The sequence below is a fragment of the Aegilops tauschii genome, chromosome 6, assembly GCF_002575655.3.
Source record: "Aegilops tauschii subsp. strangulata cultivar AL8/78 chromosome 6, Aet v6.0, whole genome shotgun sequence".
NCBI lineage: Eukaryota > Viridiplantae > Streptophyta > Magnoliopsida > Poales > Poaceae > Aegilops > Aegilops tauschii.
Window position 1 is genome coordinate 21,409,145 of NC_053040.3, and position 9,357 is coordinate 21,418,501.

The 9,357-nt window shown below is 41.2% G+C and overlaps 3 non-coding genes across 3 annotated transcripts; all 3 read right to left on the minus strand.

The window, feature by feature from the left end:
• Window positions 1-4,157: 4,157 nt before the first annotated feature.
• On the minus strand, window positions 4,158-4,228 carry TRNAG-GCC (transfer RNA glycine (anticodon GCC)). The gene has a single exon. It is a non-coding gene; the product is annotated as a tRNA-Gly (tRNA).
• Window positions 4,229-6,718: 2,490 nt separating this feature from the next.
• TRNAG-GCC (transfer RNA glycine (anticodon GCC)) lies at window positions 6,719-6,789 on the minus strand. Its single transcript has one exon. It is a non-coding gene; the product is annotated as a tRNA-Gly (tRNA).
• A 2,497-nt stretch (window positions 6,790-9,286) lies between these two features.
• Window positions 9,287-9,357, minus strand: TRNAG-GCC (transfer RNA glycine (anticodon GCC)). The gene has a single exon. It is a non-coding gene; the product is annotated as a tRNA-Gly (tRNA).

The following is a 9,357-nucleotide window of genomic DNA, read 5'->3' on the forward strand; positions in this document are numbered from 1 at the left end:
CGTGTTCTGCGCTCCCTAGCCCAGGCACGACACAACAAGGAAACGGGTCGGCCCACTGACGCATTTAGACACCAACTCGTCTGATTTGGGGCTATTTTAGGCCTATTTAGGCTGTTTTGCGAGCTAATATTTAAAGAACTGGAAAAAATTAAACGGGTGATGCCGTGCCGGCACACTTTCCCAACCTCGAGGCCCCAGCACGACCCCAGACGGGCCACGCGTCGGCACGACCCGATTAGATATGTGTCGGACCAGGCCCACCGTAGGGCGGGCACACGGGCTAACATGTCGGCCTGCCTGGCCCAGATGGCGAACTTTGCACCCAGGCCAGGCCACTATCGATCGAACCCAACTCTTCTAGTCCCCGCTCGTGCACGTTTTGGCCACGTCATCGATCTGATTCATCTAGCCCGTCCATCCAAAAGCAGCAGCGAACGGCTGGAAGTACTCCAAAGCATCAATCCGTGGCACCAGCGTGTCCACCAATCACAGGCCATCTCCTTTGTCCTGCTTCCTACTATAACAATCTCGCCGCGCCCTCTGTTTCCTCACATCGCAGCATCTGCAGTCCGCCAGCCCAAATATTCCAACCAAACTCGACCACCGCACCACACCGTCAAAGTACCCATGGCACCCAAGGTGGAGAAGAAGTCGGTGCCCGAGAAGACCCCGAAGGGGAAGAAGCCCACGGCGGAGAAGAAGTTGGTGCCTGAGAAGACCCCGAAGGGGAAGAAGCCCACGGCGGAGAAGAAGTCGGTGCCCGAGAAGACCCCGGAGGGGAAGAAGCCCACGGCGGATAAGAGGCCATCGGCGGGTAAGACGGCGTCCAAGGAGGACGGCGGCAAGAAGGGCAAGAAGAAGTCCGAGAAGATTGTGGCTTACGAAAATGTTGAAGAAGCTGAGAAAGTGGTTTTTACTAGAACACTCTACTATCTAAGGCCATTTGAGCAGGACAAATATGGTCAGGTGGGCTCAAGCAGGAGAAATTCAGATCAAGAATTTTTTCAACCAAAAAGGGAAGTGGGGACGGTGGAAATGATTAAGCAAGCATGTGAAGCTCGAGAGGCTGAGAAGACTGAGTTGGAAAAAACAATTCAGTGTCTGAAGAAATAGATTTGGGGCTAAATCAGGTTTTCGACTTTGTCATAAGTTGTTCTTTATTACAGGAATGTCCTATGTCATGACAAGGAAGAACAAATGATGTTATCATTAGGTTGGTCAGAAGAAACTATCTCTTCATGAGAGAGAATGTATTTTACTTTTCTATATTTGGGGGATGAGCTTCAAATTAACCCCACTAAGTATCATGTACTCTTCTGATTTTATTTTCTCTCATCATATGCTAAAAAACACTATAATCTTCACATGTGAAAGTAATATGCCAATCAGTGAGCAATAGACATTTCCAATTTGTTGAACTGCACTAATGTGATTTCGTATTAATTAGTATGTGAACTAAGATGGCTGACTCGTGCAGTAATGTGATTTCTTACTATCAGGCCTAAGTTGACTGATCTACGTTCCATGTTAAATAGTTCATCTTTTACAACATGATGCATGAGTGATCTGTAAGTTGTTAATGGTAAACACAAAAATTATTAAATACGCGAATTCAAAAGGTTACCTTGATCCTTCCTTTGTCGGTAATATACAATATGTAGTTTACACAAAAAGATCGACTATACATATGCAACTACAAAAAAGATTTATTATCATACAAAACTGGTTAACTAGAAAGATAGAGATCTATGTCATAAATTCTTTTAGGAATCATCAAGGGATTTACCTTGCCATTCTCTTGAAGAATAGTACTCCTGGCGGTAGTACTCATCTCAGCAAGGTTCATGATTGTCCTGCCCATGTCAAAGAGTGCATGAGCATTACCGCCATCCAAAACAACTTAACACCACCGAGGAGAACACCGTTTCATCGAATTCCCTTCGCCAAATGTCCATCTTGCTACCAAATACATCTTATCATTTTCTCATCATTGTCATGGGCCGACAATTTCTCTTTTCGTTAGCTACCTGAAGGTGGTGGTTGTTAAGTGGGAGAAAATGCAAGGGCATGGAATGAGGCACTTGGTAAATACAAGTGGTGGTGGCGCTCTTGGTGGCCTCGCTAGATTTGAAGGCGACACTATTGAGAAATAAGGTGGCGATGCTGCTGGGAGAGGCATGAGTTCCTGGGTAAGGGATGAGTGGCAGGGTATATATTGAAGGAAAAACGTTGATTGGCCATAGTATCTCCATCAGGAGATACCTAAACTCGATTGGGTTTTGCAGAATAGAAAATCATTCCCTTTATAACGTTGATATGTCATCTACTCCCACTTTTTTTCCTTTAGTGCGTAAATTTTTATATTTTTGTCGGATTGAAACTTTTCCTATTAAACATGGACCCCAATAAGCCATTTGTGCATATAGATGCACTTATGCATTTTTTGCTAGTTCGTTTGAGAATCAAATGGATCGACGGAGTAAAACTCAAGTTTTGGCCATGAATATTTTATATCATACGTGTGAATTACCTCAAAAAGTTTTTTCACATTATACATTTTGATTTCATGAATATATTGTAATTGGAAGTAATGTCTAGAACCATGACACTGTTTACATTACTGGATGGAGTGATAACACACTCAATAAAAAGATTCAATATCATTTACCCTCGAGATTTGGTCTCTTCTCTCTTCATTTCAGATCACGGACCACACCGGTCGACCCCATTAATTACTCCGCACTAGCTATCGTAACCTTTAGATTGATCATTTCGATTTGACTCTGAGGGTCAGGTCGAATGGGGATGCAATGCTTCAGGGTTTGAAGGGAGAATACCCTGTGCTCCCAACACTTAGGTTTGAAGGACTGAAGCCCCGGATTTTGAGTTGTGTTTAAACCATGCTAGATGTACACTTTATAGTTTGTTTGTTTGGTAGTGTTTCAGTGTGAAGGAGGGCGCAACTCCAATCTTGATTAGGGTTCAGAATCCAGATCCAGACCAGTTGTGTTGTAGTTTTTTTCCTTTTGAGGGGTTGTGTGTTGTGGTTGCCAGATTCTCATTTTTATCTAATGCTAGTGACAAAAGGGCACAACCATCCAAAGTGTTCAAATCCTGCCAGGCGTAACATCTTAGTTTGAATGTTTGGTGGTATTTCAACTGTTATCACCAATTGTCACGATTTTTGTTAGGGACAATTGTCATGATCTAGCCTCATTTTGAACTATAGAGAAGGGGACGGGAGAGGGAAACCGGATGTTGGAGATGAAGACATACCCTGCTTGGTAAAAGGGCAAATAGTTTTTTCAGTACAAAAGGGGAAACAGATGCGTACAAGTCCTTTGGTGGGCTTGTTATGTTGATGCCCCCAGCTCGTACTATCTCATTCTTTTTTCCTTTTCGAACTTAGTTTAACTACCAGGTCTAGCACTTGAACCCTATTACGTTGGTTCCACCACAAGGGACCTAGTCATCATGCTCAGTTTGCACGAGCAACTCAAATTACCAACCCATAAAACTACCAGGAAAGCTTATGTACATTGCTAGAGATGGGTAGACTCCTTCATTTAACTTCTTTTTTTCTTGTAGATATGTACTCTACAGAAAGAAAATAAAATGCATGTAGTAATGTTCTACTGTTTTCAATTCAAAATAAAAGTCTCACTGCCTGCCAGGAAAAAAATAAGCAACTCATGCTCTAGGTCGGAAGAAGGGCAAATGACGCGTCGTTTCCCTGGACATATACTTTGTTTTGAAAAAATAAGACACCCCACAAATCAGTCTGAAAGAAACTGTAAACATAAAATGTTGATAACCAAAAAAAAGCCAGTTGGATGTTGAGGTACACACTAGGTTGAATTGAATCTGAGGGACGAAAACATGATTGTTTACAAAATGAAAATTAGTTAGCCGCACTTATGGGAAAGTGAAAAAAGGCGTTATTTTGTCCACTCGTTGATTCAACAACTAAGCAGGTTCGTCAATTTGCATACAAAATGCAGGAAACTTTAGTAGGTAAGATGTATGAACAAGTGGCATTAGCATGTAAGTTGTATCAACACTATATGGACAAGTGACATTAGTGTGTAACTAAAAAATTATACCATGTCAGGGTATAATTATGCAAACACAAGTGAGAAGGCCCAAGGGAAAAAAGTTGCACCAGCCGGGAATCGAACCCGGGTCTGTACCGTGGCAGGGTACTATTCTACCACTAGACCACTGGTGCTTTGCTAAACAACAGCTTAAAAGTACTTAAACAATTCTAGGACTGAAAAGGCAAACAGTATTATTTACCCATGCATTTTAGTGTTGTCCAACTAAATTTAATACACAACTTCGATCCACATATCATTCTAGTTCTTGGCACTTCTGGGAGACGCCAACGTGTGATAAAGAAAAGACAGAAAGTAGTGGCTACTCTGACATGACACATAAATCAGCAAGAACTAATTCAGAGAACATGTCAAGTAAGCTCAGTGTCGACCACGATTTTGTCCATATGGAGTAGCAACTAAACACATTCTGCTGCCAAAAAAAAGACACATAAATCAGCAAGAACTAATTCAGAGAACATGCCAAGTAAGCTCAGTGTCAACCACGATTTTGTCCATTATATGGAGTAACAAGTAAATACATTCTGCTGCCAAAAAAAAAAGAACTTAAACCAAATTAGCGAACATAACTCCATCACCAGGTGAGATGGAAAATAAGTGATGGGCAAACAGACCACAGTACATTTGTTTCCTACTTCTCTTCTAGAGAAAAAGGTCGAAGCCCACCTTTATATATAAATAAAGCCGAATAAATGGCAGAGTAGCTTATACACATTGAAACAGAGGTCCAAACGATACAGTAAAAATGATCCATTATAGTATATGGAGGTAATATCGCCGTAAGTCATACAACTTGCGTTCGATGTTCAGTTTGATGCTACAACTTTGAAAATACGGATTTGTGGTCATCTAACTTGACATCGCGTGCAAATACAGTCACAAAATATGTGTGCTGACGTATCAAGGTGTATGGCCCCACCTGCCAGAGAGTGGTGGCGCTCAGCTGACTTATTTTTACACAAAACACCCTCATATTTTTTTTATTCGCGGGAAAAGCCAACCACACTGTACTGCATATTGGTACAAAAACTAAAAAAAGGGAGCCTGGAGTCAAACACGCGACCAATGTTCAACACACAATCTTTTTTTTTCATGATAATACATGTCTCATTTATATAGAATAAAAAATCAAGTTACAAGGCACGTAAGCACCGACCATACATGACTGAAAAGATAGGAAAATCTTATGCAAAATACCAGCGCCTGTCCCTTTCCTTCGACGCCACCGAAGCGGCCACCAAAGGGTAAAAAGACAAATCACCTCTTCGCCCAAGCTCGACGCGGCTCCATCGCTGATCAGCAGCTTTACGGACCTTCAAAGTAGTTTGCCAAAAGCAAAACCATAGCCGTTGAAAGAATCAGACCGGGGCCCTTCCCCGTTCACATGTAGGATACGGATAGCAAACATAGACGTATTGAACACCGAGCTTAAATTTTTCTCGCATCTAATGCTAGCGACAAAAGGGCACAACCATCCAAAGTGTTCAAATCCTGCCAGGCGTAATATCTTAGTTTGAATGTTTGGTGGTATTTCAATCGTTATCACCAATTGTCACGATTTTTGTTAAGGACAATTGTCATGATCTAGCCTCACTTTGAACTATAGAGAAGGGGACGGGAGAGGGAAACCGGATGTTGGAGACAAAGACATACCCTGCTTGGTAAAAGGGGAAATAGTTTTTTCAGTACAAAAGGGGAAACAGATGCGTACAAGTCCTTTTGTGGGCTTGTTATGTTGATGCCCCCAGCTCGTACTATGTCATTCTTTTTTCCTTTTCGAACATAGTTTAACTACCAGGTCTAGCACTTGAACCCTATTGCGCTGGTTCCACCACAAGGAACCTGATCATCATGCTCAGTTTGCACGAGCAACTCAAATTACCAACCCATAAAACTACAAGGAAAGCTTATGTACATCGCTAGAGATGGGTAGACTCCTTCATTTAACTTCTTTTTTTCTTGTAGATATGTACTCTACAGAAAGAAAAAAAATGCATGTAGTAATGTTCTACTGTTTTCAATTCAAAATAAAAGTCTCACTGCCTACCAGAAAAAAAATAAGCAACTCATGCTCTAGGTCGGAAGAAGGGCAAATGACGCGTCGTTTCCGTGGACATATACTTTGTTTTGAAAAAATAAGACACCCCACAAATCAGTCTGAAAGAAACCGTAAACAAAAAGAAATGTTGATAACCAAAAAAAGCGGATGTTGAGGTACACACTAGGTTGAATTGAATCTGAGGGACGAAAACATGATTGTTCACAAAATTAAAATTAGTTAGCCGCCCTTATGGGAAAGTGAAAAAAGGTGTTATTTTGTCCACTCGTTGATTCAACAACTAAGCAGGTTCGTCAATTTGCATACAAAATGCAGGAAACTTTAGTAGGTAAGATGTATGAACAAGTAGCATTAGCATGTAAGTTGTATCAACACTATATGGACAAGTGACATTAGTGTGTAACTAAAAATTATACCGTGGCAGGGTATAATTATGCAAACACAAGTGAGAAGGCCCAAGGGAAAAAAAAGTTGCACCAGCTGGGAATCGGTGGCAGGGTATAATTATGCAAACACAAGTGAGAAGGCCCAAGGGAAAAAAAGTTGCACCAGCCGGGAATCGAACCCGGGTCTGTACCGTGGCAGGGTACTATTCTACCACTAGACCACTGGTGCTTTGCTGAACGACAGCTTAAAAGTACTTAAACAATTCTAGGACTGAAAAGGCAAACAGTATTATTTACCCATGCATTTTAGTGTTGTCCAACTAAATTTAATACACAACTTCGATCCACATATCATTCTAGTTCTTGGCACTTCTGGGAGACGCCAACGTGTGATAAAGAAAAGACAGAAAGTAGTGGCTACTCTGACATGACACATAAATCAGCAAGAACTAATTCAGAGAACATGTCAAGTAAGCTCAGTGTCGACCATGATTTTGTCCATATGGAGTAGCAACTAAACACATTCTGCTGCCAAAAAAAAAGACACATAAATCAGCAAGAACTAATTCAGAGAACATGCCAAGTAAGCTCAGTGTCAACCACGATTTTGTCCATTATATGGAGTAACAAGTAAATACATTCTGCTGCCAAAAAAAAAGAACTTAAACCAAATTAGCGAACATAACTCCATCACCAGGTGAGATGGAAAATAAGTGATGGGCAAACAGACCACAGTACATTTGTTTCCTACTTCTCTTCTAGAGAAAAAGGTCGAAGCCCACCTTTATATATAAATAAAGCCGAATAAATGGCAGAGTAGCTTATACACATTGAAACAGAGGTCCAAACGATACAGTAAAAATGATCCATTATAGTATATGGAGGTAATATCGCCGTAAGTCATACAACTTGCGTTCGATGTTCAGTTTGATGCTACAACTTTGAAAATACGGATTTGTGGTCATCTAACTTGACATCGCGTGCAAATACGGTCACAAAATATGTGTGCTGACGTATCAAGGTGTATGGCCCCACCTGCCAGAGAGTGGTGGCGCTCAGCTGACTTATTTTTATACAAAACACCCTCATATTTTTTTTATTCGCGGGAAAAGCCAACCACACTGTACTGCATATTGGTACAAAAACTAAAAAAAAGGGAGCCTGGAGTCAAACACGCGACCAATGTTCAACACACAATCTTTTTTTTTCATGATAATACATGTCTCATTTATATAGAATAAAAATCAAGTTACAAGGCACGTAAGCACCGACCATACATGACTGAAAAGATAGGAAAATCTTATGCAAAATACCAGCGCCTGTCCCTTTCCTTCGACGCCACCGAAGCGGCCACCAAAGGGTAAAAAGACAAATCACCTCTTCGCCCAAGCTCGACGCGGCTCCATCGCTGATCAGCAGCTTTACGGACCTTCAAAGTAGTTTGCCAAAAGCAAAACCATAGCCGTTGAAAGAATCAGACCGGGGCCCTTCCCCGCTCACATGTAGGATACGGATAGCAAACGTAGACGTATTGAACACCGAGCTTAAATTTTTCTCGCATCTAATGCTAGCGACAAAAGGGCACAACCATCCAAAGTGTTCAAATCCTGCCAGGCGTAATATCTTAGTTTGAATGTTTGGTGGTATTTCAATCGCTATCACCAATTGTCACAATTTTTGTTAGGGACAATTGTCATGATCTAGCCTCACTTTGAACTATAGAGAAGGGGACGGGAGAGGGAAACCGGATGTTGGAGACAAAGACATACCCTGCTTGGTAAAAGGGGAAATAGTTTTTTCAGTACAAAAGGGGAAACAGATGCGTACAAGTCCTTTTGTGGGCTTGTTATGTTGATGCCCCCAGCTCGTACTATCTCATTCTTTTTTCCTTTTCGAACTTAGTTTAACTACCAGGTCTAGCACTTGAACCCTATTGTGTTGGTTCCACCACAAGGAACCTGATCATCATGCTCAGTTTGCACGAGCAACTCAAATTACCAACCCATAAAACTACAAGGAAAGCTTATGTACATCGCTAGAGATGGGTAGACTCCTTCATTTAACTTCTTTTTTTCTTGTAGATATGTACTCTACAGAAAGAAAGAAAAAATGCATGTAGTAATGTTCTACTGTTTTCAATTCAAAATAAAAGTCTCACTGCCTACCAGAAAAAAATAAGCAACTCATGCTCTAGGTCGGAAGAAGGGCAAATGACGCGTCGTTTCCGTGGACATATACTTTGTTTTGAAAAAATAAGACACCCCACAAATCAGTCTGAAAGAAACCTTAAACAAAAAGAAATGTTGATAACCAAAAAAAGCCAGTTGGATGTTGAGGTACACACTAGGTTGAATTGAATCTGAGGGACGAAAACATGATTGTTCACAAAATGAAAATTAGTTAGCCGCCCTTATGGGAAAGTGAAAAAAGGTGTTATTTTGTCCACTCGTTGATTCAACAACTAAGCAGGTTCGTCAATTTGCATACAAAATGCAGGAAACTTTAGTAGGTAAGATGTATGAACAAGTAACATTAGCATGTAAGTTGTATCAACACTATATGGACAAGTGACATTAGTGTGTAACTAAAAATTATACCGTGGCAGGGTATAATTATGCAAACACAAGTGAGAAAGCCCAAGGAAAAAAAAAGTTGCACCAGCCGGGAATCGGTGGCAGGGTATAATTATGCAAACACAAGTGAGAAGGCCCAAGGGAAAAAAAAGTTGCACCAGCCGGGAATCGAACCCGGGTCTGTACCGTGGCAGGGTACTATTCTACCACTAGACCACTGGTGC